We start from the raw sequence: 12,796 nt of genomic DNA, 5'->3' as shown, positions 1-12,796 counted from the left end.
TGAACTTCTCTAATCCAGACCTCTTTTGTCCTGCAACATCCATAATCCAGCATGAGTTTTAGTTAACTGAATGACCATGTGTCATGGGTGTGGCCAAGTTTCCCGTGGTCCCATAAAGTTTGTTTACCGCATCCAGTCCTGGCTCTCAGTGTTCTGTGCTGTTATTTAGTTCTAATTTATCCCTAACTGTCTTCTAAGAGCCCAGCATACAGTGGAAGTGTTTGTAATGCTGCTAGACAATCTTGACTTCTCATGGTCTGGCAAATTCTTTCATTTGGTGTCAGTCAGGTCCTAAGGGTGCTGGACAAGTGAGGTTCAACCTGTACTCACTGATAGCAAGAAATCAAAAAGCAAGTTACAACATAAGATGGAGCACTTTTATGTTTCACTGATTGACCTGCAATGCCACTGAAATTCATTTTGTGGAGCATTTCATATTTCATTAATTTACTACATTCATTGTAGGGTACAGAAATCACAAGCTTCACTTGTGTAAAAGTTTGTTACTGTAGTACTCAAATGAGATATTACAACTTAAAAAGTTGGTTTGCTTTTTGCTTTGTTTTTAATTTCTCCTGCCAGCTGCAATGGCTTTCAAATTTCAAAATGTTAGCCATTACTTCAGGTAGACTTTTCATACTTTGTGTCCAGGTGAAGTCCAAGATAAGGAGACTGGCTGACAATGCAAGACTGGATCCTCTCTGTCTTAAATTTGTCTAGACTAAACTTTCTACCCTCAACTACTTTTATAATCTAAGTGTACAACTTTACTCCTCTGCATTTAGTTGTGGACTTAGTATGAACCCATGGAAATAACGCTAGGGACAAAGAGGAGGAAGTAATTTTTTTTTCAGTGGACCAACTTCTGTTGGGAAAAGAGATATACTTTCAGGAGCTTCTGTTTCAGTTCTCTCAGATTAGCTTTTTGGTCTTTTCCACTTACCCATGAAACACTAGGTTGTTCAAAACTGATAAGTTCTTATTTCCTGTGGGAAAGGTGCAAATGGGTTTGTTTTAATGTAGGAACATTCCATTCAATTCAGTATACGCCTTAATTTTTGCAGCATATGATCATGCTCCTTGGTCAATGCTAAAACCAGTTTATATTAGATCTAGGGTCACAACTGATTTCATTCAACATAGCTAAAATGGTTTTAAATTCTCATTTTGCTAGTTTTGATTTTTTTTTTAGTGTTATTCACCACCTATAATAATTCCATTCTGTCTCACTAACTAGAAGGTCCAGATGACTCAGGATTAGTAATGGATTACAGAAACAAACAAACAAAAAATCAAAACACCATACCCCTGGGTTTTTGGTTTGAATTCATTGCATGTCGATAGCAATCAGAAGAGTGACTGACTTTAGATTAAGGTTTCTCTAGCAAATATTTTATCCAGGATAAATAATAGGTGTTATCAACATGTTACAGATAAAGTAAGCAGTCCTGTGTTACCTTACGCTATGGCTAGCTGTAACTCGAAATAATTTACACTATTTGCACTGCTATTTAAAGAGTGGTGTTTAAACAGGGAGTTGCTATTTCAGGATACATTTGTAACAGGCATCTTTTCTGGGAGTCTCAATAGAGTGGCCAAGGGATGAAGTGTATTGTAGCCATAGCCTTAGAAATTAGCAAATTTATGAGGTCATGAGCTTTCGTGGGTAAATGATTTTACCCATGAGAACTCATGTCCGAATAAATTTGTTAGTCTAAGGTGTCACAAGACTGCTTGTTGTTTTTAAAGTTACAGACTAATATGGCTACTCCCCTGAGACATGTTACAGATACACACGCAACACACATCAGCATAGGTGCTTTTAGAAGGTTGCAAGCAACCTGTTGAATTCTATAATCCAGAGATTTTTTTTGCCGGAATGCCATGGAACAGCATTCTGGCATCTTTTTTCCCAGCACTGTCATTTTGGAAGGTGTCTGGGCAACTCTGAGCCACATATGGCTTGTCTGATATGCTCCCGCACACACTGAGTGCCCCTCCCGTCACTCTGCACATGTGTGGCTCCAGCTGGGAGCCACTCCTTCAGTCTCATTGTGGTTCCTGCAAATATGGCTCCTGAGTCTCCACCTAAGATCTGTGCTGCTCCTGCTACCCCGGTGTAGTCCTGGAGGCCCAACTTGGTACTGGAGGCCTGGCACGGCTCTGGTTAGCATGGCGTGTGCAGCATCAGTTGGTAAGTTGTCAGCATTCACTTGTGGGGAGATGGGAGGGCTGGGGGTACATGGCTCTGGGGAAGGGGAGGGCATTCAGATGCGGGGGGCTGGGGTATCCTGGGCTGGAGGGTTAGTTTTGGGCTTTGGGGGAAGTTAAGATGGGCGTGTGGTTTGTGCCTGCAAGGGTTTAAGCTGCCTGGGGGTGGGGAGACGGTTTGGGGCTGTGCCGTGGTTTAAGCCCAGTGGTTGGTTTGGGACCATGTGGTGGCTTAAGCCTGGGGGACGGTTTGGGGCCGTATGGGGGGTTAAGCCCAGGATGTAGAAAGGGAGGGGGTTTGGGGCTGCAAGAGTTTCAAGCCTGGAAGCAGTTTGGGGCTGAAGGGAGAGTTAAGCCTTGGGGTAGGGGTGGGGTTGAGGCTTGAGTTCCAGCACCTTTTTTTCCTAGAATAAAAGCACTGTTGTAATCTATAACAGTTATACATTTATTAATACATCAGCAATGTGTGTATTAACTCTTTATAAATTGTTTGTAAATGGATGTGTGATCCAGACATCATTACCAGTTGCTGATCTATATAGAATTAGTGGGCAATCTACATAATAAAATCCCAAACAACATTGTCAGGGTGTTGTTTGTTCAGAACCTCCTTTTTTCCCTCTGCATAAACCAACAGCCAGAGTCAATACCAAAACCCTCTCTGCAAGGCAGTGTGGTCTAGTCGACAAAGTTTATACAGCCAGGCCCCTCTCTCGGGGAAAACCCCATGAATGAGGGTTTGGGAGAGGGATAGGGCCCTACCAGCTTGGGGGCTTCACTGGTCATCCCTGGTTGACTAGCCTCCATGGTGTGGTCTACAGGCAGTTTCCCTCTATGAAGCTCTACAAGTACCTCCTTCCCCAGCAGCCACCAGCCCAGACTAACCAGCTACACAGGCCTTTACAGCAAGCCTGAAACTGCAGCATGCCCATGAAGGCAATAGGGGCAGGGCCTCCTTGCCCGGGTGAGGTAGGTTAGCCTGCTCTGATTCAGTGTGGGGTTGATACCTACTGTAACAGGCATTTTTTCTGGGAGTCTCAATACAGTGGCCAAGGGATGAACTTAATAATGTACCCTTTCACCAATGCAGGGCAGAATGTTGTTAGTTATGATGCCATTCCTTTTGCCAGACAATATTTTTGTCCCTATCTTGCATTTCTCAGGCATGGAAAAGTACCTGCACCAAGTTCAATAGGTATATTAGGTATGTAAGGAGTGTAGAATCAGGCTGTAAATCCTGCATTGAATTAACTTCCATATAGCTTAGAGGAAAGCCATTTTCTGTAAAACAGAAAGATGCATAGCATGTGTCTCAATGAGGTTGGACCACGTCTGCAATGAATAGGATTCCGTGATAATCTGCTAATTACTAGGATGGGAGCAAGCACGCATCCTTGTTTGATGCCGCTCCTGATTCTGAAAGCATCCGATAATGCGCCGTCATATTGGATGGTTCCTCTCATGTCTTCGTGGAACGACTGGATCATCTTGAGTAACCATGGAGGACAGCCTATCTTGTGGAGCAGTTTGAACAGACCATCCCTGCTGACCAAGTCAAAGGCCTTGGTCAGGTCGATGAAGGCTATGTAGAGTGGCTTCCTCTGCTCCCTGAACTTCTCCTGCAGCTGCCTTAGAGAGAAGACCATGTCAATGGTAGACCTCTCTGCGCAGAATCCGCACTGCGATTCGGGGTACACCCTCTCAGCAATCTTCTGGAGTCTGCCAAGGATGACGCGAGCGAACAGTTTACCAGTGACGCTTAGGAGGGAGATTCCACGGTAGTTGTTGCAGTCGTTTCTGTCTCCTTTGTTCTTATACAACGTTACAATGTTAGCGTCACGCATATCCTGTGGAACCTCACCCTCTTTCCAGCACAGGCACAGTAGCTCATGTAGGGGTTCCAGGAGTGTGTCCGTGGCACATTTGATTACCTCTGGTGGTATACCATCCTGACCAGGGGCCTTTCGTGCTGCAATGCTGTCGATGGTTCTCTTCAGTTCATCCACAGTCGGTTCTTGATCCAGTTCGTCCATTACTGGTAGGAGCTCGACGGCATCGAGGGCTGCGTCAACCACAACGTTCTCGCGTTAGTACAGCTCAGAGTAGTGCTCAACCCAGCGCTCCATCTGTTTGGCTTTGTCAGCAATGACTTCATCAGATTGTTCGGGATCTTCTTCGCACTCCTCCTGAAGCATGCCTTTGGATCTTCAACAGAGGGCATCTTGCTGCACACAAGATCTGATGGGAAACTGTTTAACCTTGCAAGGCTGAAAGCTAAGTCTAAGGTGCGAGAAGTCCTCATCAGAGACGTGCTGTTTGCAGACGATGCTGCTGTAGTGTCTCACACAGAAGACCAGCTTCAAAAACTGCTGGATCAGTTCTCCAAAGCGTGCAAGGACTTTGGGCTTACCATCAGCCTAAAGAAGACAAACGTACTCGGTCAGGATGTTGCTATATCCCCATCAATCAGCATTGACAACTATACGTTAGAGGTTGTCCACGAGTTCGTTTACCTCGGGTCCACCATCACTGACACCCTGTTGTTGGACACTGAGCTAAATAGGAGGATCGGAAAAGGGGCCACAACTCTGTCCAGACTCAGCAAGAGAGTGTGGAATAACAACAAGCTGTACACTCACACCAAAATGCAAGTCTACAGAGCCTGCATCCTCAGCACCCTCCTTTATGGCAGTGAGACTTGGACCCTGTATGCCCGCCAGGAAAAGAGGCTGAACGTCTTCCACTTGCGCTGCCTCAGGCGCATCCTTGGAATATCATGGAAGGACAGAGTGACCAACACCGCCATCCTCGAGCAAGCTGGAATCCCAACCATGCACGCCCTCCTCAGGCAGTGTCAACTCCGCTGGCTTGGCCGTGTCCACAGGATGAATGATGGAAGGATTCCAAAAGACATCCTGTATGGTGAGCTAGCATCTGGCAAAAGACCTCCCGGATGCCCCCAGTTGCACTACAAAGATGTCTGCAAGAGACACCTCAGAGAGGTAGACATCGAGCTGGACAACTGGGAAGAACTAGCAGATGACCGCGGCAGATGGAGGTAGGGGTTACACAAGGGCCTTCAGAAGGGCGAGATGAAGATCAGACAGCTAGCAGAGGAGAAGCGAGCGCACAGAAAGCACAATAAGGACTTGCCAGACACCCACTACATCTGCAAGAGATGCAGCAAGGACTGTCACTCTCGTGTGGGTCTTCATAGTCACAATAGACGCTGTAAATGAAGTCCTCAATTGAAACTTTAAAGGGCGCGATCCATAGTCTATGCAGACTGAAGGATGCCTACTACTAGGATGGGAAATGAATAAAAGGGATATTATCTGATAACATGGAAAGCCAGACGACACTTAGTGACCACACAATACCCATCGTGTCAGCAGAGCTTTGTCCACTGTCCAGCTTCATTGTAGTGGGATAAACTTCAAGGTGGAGCAGCCTGCCTGCCAAGGAGTCTGTCATCCTGGCTCTGTGTTCATGTCATGTGACATCACTGACAGCAGCTGAGCAAAACCATCACATGTGAGAGGAGCAACTGTCCACATTACTGTTCCCTGGTGCTGTGCATTTATTAAAATTAACTTTAATTGAAAACACAAATGAATGGTTAGCAGTAGACATAGTACGTGCAACAAGCAGGCTTGTCATAGTAACAACAGACTTCAGAACAATCAGCAGATTAGAGCCAGGTCTTGAATGGACTGACTCAGAAGAGTTCCTGAATGTCAGTGCAGAATCACTTCCTTTCAGTGAATGTTGTATACCTTAAAAGGAGTTTGGGTTATCAGAGAAACTCTTGCATCCAGAGGGAACAGTGTTCCTCACAATCTGGGTTTGATACAGGATGAAGCTGCAACTGTGTAGCATTCCATGGAAAACATGCCGGCGAATTTCACTTATAAAGAGAGGGATGTGGGAGTACTGTTTATTGGTTAAAGCTTAGGACTTCTCAGGGGAAATCCTGACTTTTTTGAGTCTATGGCAAAACTCCCATAGACTTCAGTGGGGCCAGGAATTTATCACTACGTTGCACTCTGCTGCTGCCCTATTGTATAAATTTGCGCAATTCTCTCAACTAATCTGTACCCCAGTTTTCCAGTCTATAAAATGGTATTAATTATAATTACCACCTTTGCAGGAGAGCTGTAAGCATTAGATAATTGTTTGTAGAGATAAGTTATTATTAACTTACTTTAGAAAATTATTACCTCTTTTGAATGACATGTTTCTCCAGATCCCTATTTCTTTCTTCCTTTATCTCTGTTAGGCTTCATTTTATAATTAATTCCCTATCCTGCCAAGCCAGTGACTATTCAAGTCACATATCGGAACTTGTCCATCGGGTGCATATTATGCTGTCTCTAGAGAGCCAGCCGTGTCCCCTCATGTACTATGTTGTGAGATGTTGATTTGCCATACTGCTTATCGGAGCTTGTGTCTTAGCTCTATGATAAGTCCGCTGAAGAGCTCAGTAAACACCTCTGGAAAACTACATAGCACTGTTAAGGCCATGTTTTCCACTGACAGCTGCTCACTAGTACTATGCAGTGTACCAGAAATGAACAAAATGCCCAGCTCTCCATATTTGCTTCTTCAAATTAAATGATAATAGCAAGCTGTAGTGCCATCCTCAGTGGCCTGCCACAGGGAACACTTGCCTTTTATGTCTCTGCTCACCACTTCTCAGATCATAAGCCTCTCTCTGTTATAGTGGAACAAGCAACAGAGCCAAGGAAAGGATTAATAGGAAACGAGAAATTTGGGCCCTGTCATATCACTTTAGCTGGTTCACCAATAACGTACGTGTGCATTCCACAAGGCAACCACTTTAAGGGGCAAGACAATGCTGGCATCAGTCTGTGTATGTTAGCGCCAACGTACGGTTTATGGGTCATTTGTGTTTAATGTCTTTGGGTTAGGTCCTGAGCTGTGTCTAGGGTGTTACACAGTACTGGAGGAGTAAAGGTAGCTTTAGGGATCTTTGTGGCTCCTGATACTGGAGATGGACCACTGCCTGGCAAACAGAGCAGCATTCAGACATAGGAATGCCCCACGTCTCCCTCTTTTCCTTTGGGTATGTGCTGTGCAATAAGGACATGGCAGAGACTGGTATAAGGGCATATACAAAAGTCTTCATTTTGATTTTGGGATTAGTTGGTTTTGAAAAGAATCCTAAGGTTTTCATAAAATTTTGGGAGTTCAGAGGAATATTTCTTGGCAAATTCTCCTTTGCCTGATCCACCCTTGTTTGGGTTTTGCAATTTTTCACATAGTTTCAAAATATAATGCTCCAATGAGCTTGCAAACCATGTACAATTTTGTTTTTCATAACTATAAAAGCTCATAAGGCTGATTTGGAGAGTTTTGTCCGCTACTGTCAGCACAAGGCTCTTAAAAATGTCAGGCTCTTGAGTCAGAACTTTCAAAACATGTTATGTCATCATCATTACCAAATAAAACCCTCTGTGGCTTGCAACGTGAGGCCCTTAGGACTGGGAAGTAAAGGATTCAACCAAAGGCAATAAAAGCAAAGCCGATCCCGGCTTTGAAACATGCTACTGAATACAAACTGGCAAGAATTAAAGGATTCCAGTCTCTTTCCAAATCCTGCAAGAGAATCATGTACTTAACTCTCTGGTTTTGTCTTCCATCCATATGAAAGCAAAACAGAAAAGTAAACACGAGAAATGTTTATACTTGGTTGGCCAGAGAATGAACCTAAGTATTGGCTGAAATTGCTGTTTGTTGAGATAAAACACTGCAGACAGAATCATCACACGTGAAAATGAAACCCTTTTGTAGTTGTTATTTTAAACTAAAGCAGAGTCTTTAGGAGATTTATGCATCAAGGAAAGCAGAAGAAAAAGAGAGGGTGGGGGGGAACCAGAAGTGATCCTCCTCTTACAGCCTCAAATTTCAGAAATGTTAATTTTCAATGAGCAGAAAGTGCCATAGAATATTACTATAGTATTTTGTTTCATGTAGCTGGCAGAGGGGATGAGTAATAACATACAGATGCTTTCACCTTTAAATCACTGGTTAAAATCTAACCAGCACAGTAATGACCACAAGACTCTATAAAAATAATTTTAACTTGTTTACAGACTACCTCTTATCTGAAGATCTTGCAGCCCTTTGCATATGTTGTTTAAGTTTCACAAGACCCATATGGGGCAAGTAAGTGTCATCATTGTCTTTTTATGGATGTGGAAGCTTGGACACACTGGCCCAGTTCTTCAAAGGTATTTAGGCATGTAATTCTCAGGCCAGGTCTATGCTAGGAGGTAAAATCAAATTTAGATATGCAAATCCAGCTTTGAGAATTGTGTAGTGGGAGTCAATCTATCTGAAATCAATTTTTGCCATTCTCTCATCGACTTCCCTTACCTCTTGTGACTGTCGGGAATACCAGGGTCAACGGTAGCATCGTGACAGTTTGATTTAGCATGGCCCCACTAGGCACACTAAATCAAATTGAAGATCAACCACGAGCGCATCGCTCTTCCTTAAGTGTAGACGTACCCTCGTTGTGCAAGGGAATTAGTTGCCTAAATGGCTCTGAGGAAGAGGGTCACTATGGCTAAAAGTATGTCTACATTGCAGTTAAAAGCCTGTGGCTGGTCTATGCCAGCTCACCTGGGCAGGCTTATGAGTCTCAGGCTAAGGGGGTGTTTAATTGCCATGTAGGCATTCAGGCTCAGGGTGGAGCTTGGGCTGTACAGCCCTGCATGGTGGGAGGGTCCCAGATCTCTGGTGGCATCTGCCTAGATGGCAATTAAACAGCCCATTAACTTGAATCCTGTTAGCTTGAGTCAATCCAGGCCTGCGTAGTAAGTACACCCTAGGTGACTTGTCCAAGATCACAGGATGATCACATCACATAGACCACCATTGCATTTGGCACCTTGCTTGCTCCTAGCGAAGGTCAAATCAGATCAGGTCAGGGGTACAGTGCTGTGGGAGTGCCAACCTAGTGTCACTGCCTCTGCCCATGTTACGTTTTCTTCTTGATGAAATACAAGAAAGACCTTGTTCTCAAATCCTGGCACTGTGACATTTTTCATTTTGGCTAAGTTCACTTTAATATTTTAAAAAGGGTTTGACTGTGAGTTGAGCAAGGGTCCCTCTGGTGAGTACCCCATGCATCACATACCCCAGGGTGTGGGAGCTGGATGCAAATGGGGTATGCTGTGAGCATCACCCAGCTAGCTCAGGCAGGAACTTGTGCTATGGTCCCAGCACTTGGAACCATGTGCAAGATAGTATGCACCACCTGGACCCAAAAGACAGCCCCAGGGCCTGGGTGCCAGCCTGCTGCCAGCCTCATGAGAGGCTGGACGAGCCCTAGCTGTCTTTGGGGCATGGAGGACCTCCAGAAGGACCATAATGCCATCCTCTGGAGGATGACTGACCTCGTGGGGCCTGTCTGTGGGATGAGAGGGAATGGCAGCCGTGGACCTGGGACCAATTCATGCCCTGCTTTGATGTCATCACCAGCATCCAGTAGGACATGATGACCCAGCTGCCCATGGCTGCTACCTCCATCCCTGTTGCTGCCACCGCCCAGCTGCCCTGCCCCCACTGGCCATTCTACAGAGCATCCTGGACCTCCTTCAATGACTAAGGGCCATGCCTGCCACCCAGGCCCCTATCTCCCTCAGGCCTCCCTGCTCTCCCTGCCAACCCAGACCCTATGGCAGCCCCACCACCTCTGTATCTTCCCTGGCTCCAGCCCCAGCCCAGACCTGAGGCTGATGCCCCCCAGGGTCCCGCTCTACCTTGGGTTTGTGGCTCCACCCTCCTATGTTTTGAGGGTCCCCTGCTCCCCTCTCCCAAGCCCCCCTCCACATTCTGATGACCCCCACCCCATGTCCCAAGATCCCCCCATTATAAATAGTTCACTGCACTGTGTGTACTGGTTAGCATGGCGCCTGCAGCATCAGTTGGTAAGTTTTTACACCATTTCTTTTGCACTGTTTTTTCTTTGTTACAGTAAAATAGTTATTTGAGCACCACACCTGTGTACGTCTGTATTGGGCAGCGGTTGGGGAGGAGTGAAGGGGCAAAGGGAGGGGTCGTAATGGGGACAGGGTACGGCTGAGGGCGGTTGGGGGTGGTTACTGTGGGCCATAAGAGAAGCTCTCCCTTAGCACCGCATGGATCCACACCCCATCTTGATGGGTCTGTCAGATCACAGCTGCACCTGGCTGTTCATACTTGTGGCCAGCATCCACGACCCACCCTAGGAGGAAGGCCTTCCCCTTCTCCTTCTTCACATGGCCACAAGATGAGGGATATTGTTCTTCCCCACAGTGATGTGAGTGAGCAACCACCTGAAGCATGCCTTGAGGTGGCTGAAGGTGCACTTTTCCTTCATCCTGGCCTGACTGAGGTGGGTTTTGAACAGTTCTCGGCTGGGGTCAAGCTGGCTGGTATAGGTCTTCATCAGTTGGGGCATGAGGGGGTAGGCCGTGTCCTCCATGATACAGAGTGCATCTGCACATCCCCAGCCAGTGGCCCATGGCAGGGGACGAATGTGCCTGCCTCCATCCTCTGGCACAGGCCTGAGTCGCGGAACACATGGGTGTCATATGTCCAGCCCACCCACTCAACATAAATGTCCGTTAACTGTGCACAGTTGATGTACTTGTCTGTGCTTAGCTCTGGGATGCAGATAGGGATGAGTCCCATCAATGGCCACAATGTAGTTCGGGAATGCCAGGGCTGCGAATCCAGTCACAACCTGGTCAAGGTCCCCCAAGGTCCGGCAGGAGTGTGTTGATGGCCATCACAACCTGCAGAGGGAGGGGAGTGAACATACACATCAGGGGCTGAGGGAGGGACTCCCTTGGCCATGGGGGGGTTCCTCAGCCTCCTTCCCCCACCCCAGAGCTCTGTGGGAGTCCCCCTGTGAGGTTGACTCCCAGCAGCAGGGCTGTGTGAGGGTGGGATGGTTCAGTTCCCTGGGGACGGGGCTTCCCCCGCACTCCTCCACCCCCATGCTCCCGACCCCATGTCCTTAGGGTCCTCCTTTGGCTGGACACACACAACCCCCTGTGCAGGGACTGCAGCCTGTCAGTGGACTTCCCCATGCCGAACTGGTTGCACACCAACCGATAGGTCTCAGGGGCGGTGAACTTCTACAGGGCGACTGTGACTCACTTTTCCAGGGGAATAGGGGGCATGGCTGGGTAGCCTGTCTCTGGAGGGCAGGAGCAAGCCAGGCACAGAGCTCCAGGAAGGTGTCCTTCCGCATGTGAAAGTTGTGGAGCCACTGCTGGTCATCCCACTGCCCCATGACCAGCCAGTCCCAGCAGTCAGATCTTATGTGGTGCTTCCAGATCAACCTGTGCGCCTTTGGGGCAGGGGGAGGGCAGGTGCAGATGTGACCATCCTGCAGCCGTGGCGAGGTCCTTGCAGGTGGTGTCTGGCTTGCCCTCGGTGGGGAAGGGGAAGATGCCCGTCAGGAGGGGCAGCAGGTGCTGAAGCACCTCTGTGTAAGGCTGAAACACCTCCCTGGATTGAGTTGTGTTTCCCAGAAAGAGTCGAAGCACCTCTGTAGCCGTGCTGTCCCTCAAGAAGGGAGGCATGCCTGCAGCAGAGGCAGGAAATTGGTGTCTGTGAGACAGAGGTGTCCCTTTAAGGGAGCAATTCACCAGGACTTCTGGAAGGCACTTTGACCTGTGACCCTGTCTGACAGGGTTTTGGGTGGCTATTTTTCTGGTAGAGCAGCCAGGCAGTCCAGCATCTCTCACCTGACAGAGTGGATCAAAAGAGAGATCCACTTGGCAGTCTGGCCATGATCTGTCAACAGAAGATTTGTCAAAAGATATCTTCTGCCAAAAAATTCTGTCCACAAATCGCTCTAATCTAGATAATAGCCTGAGATGCCACATGACTGCTTATTATTTGTAAGCTAACGTCAGTGATTTCCAGAAGAAAATGATGGAATTGATTGAGACTGACAGCCTCCTTTTTAGGCACCAGGACAACAATTTGCATTGTTTAATAGGTGTGGATCTCTACCTGAGTTCTGCAGTCTGACGAAAGCAATGGCTCTGATTTCCTTAGGAGGGCACAATAGCACCAAAGAAGTGTTGGATTTATTCTGATTGGCTAAGGGCATTTTTTAACTCACACCGCCATTTCCTAATGACTTCTGAACTTATAAGGCTTTGTCTACACACTACACAGTTTTTAGGGACATGTACACAGCTGTGTCACTAAAAGTCAGGCAGTGTAAACACTGTATGCAAAAAAATTACATCTCCTAGGAGCGGTGTTTTCTCCTGGTGACAAAGCACTGTTTACAGTATTACTTGCAAAAGCAAAGCTTTTGTTTTGGGAGGGTGCAAAGAATTTAAGCACCTATGAACACAAAGCTTTGTCACTCAATTATCAGTGTAGACAAAGCCTAAGTCCCTCAATGGACATATGTCTATTTCTCTTCTGACAGGAGCAAGATGGAAGAGGTTGCTGGTGTCTGTAAAGGGGCTGATTTTTGAAATTTATTATTGATTATAAGACTTACCAGCCAGTATTTTACTTCCATTCCACAGCATAGCTATTTGCT

This window comes from Carettochelys insculpta, chromosome 15 (genome assembly GCF_033958435.1).
Source record: "Carettochelys insculpta isolate YL-2023 chromosome 15, ASM3395843v1, whole genome shotgun sequence".
NCBI lineage: Eukaryota > Metazoa > Chordata > Testudines > Carettochelyidae > Carettochelys > Carettochelys insculpta.
Note: the sequence above shows the minus strand (reverse complement) of the source record.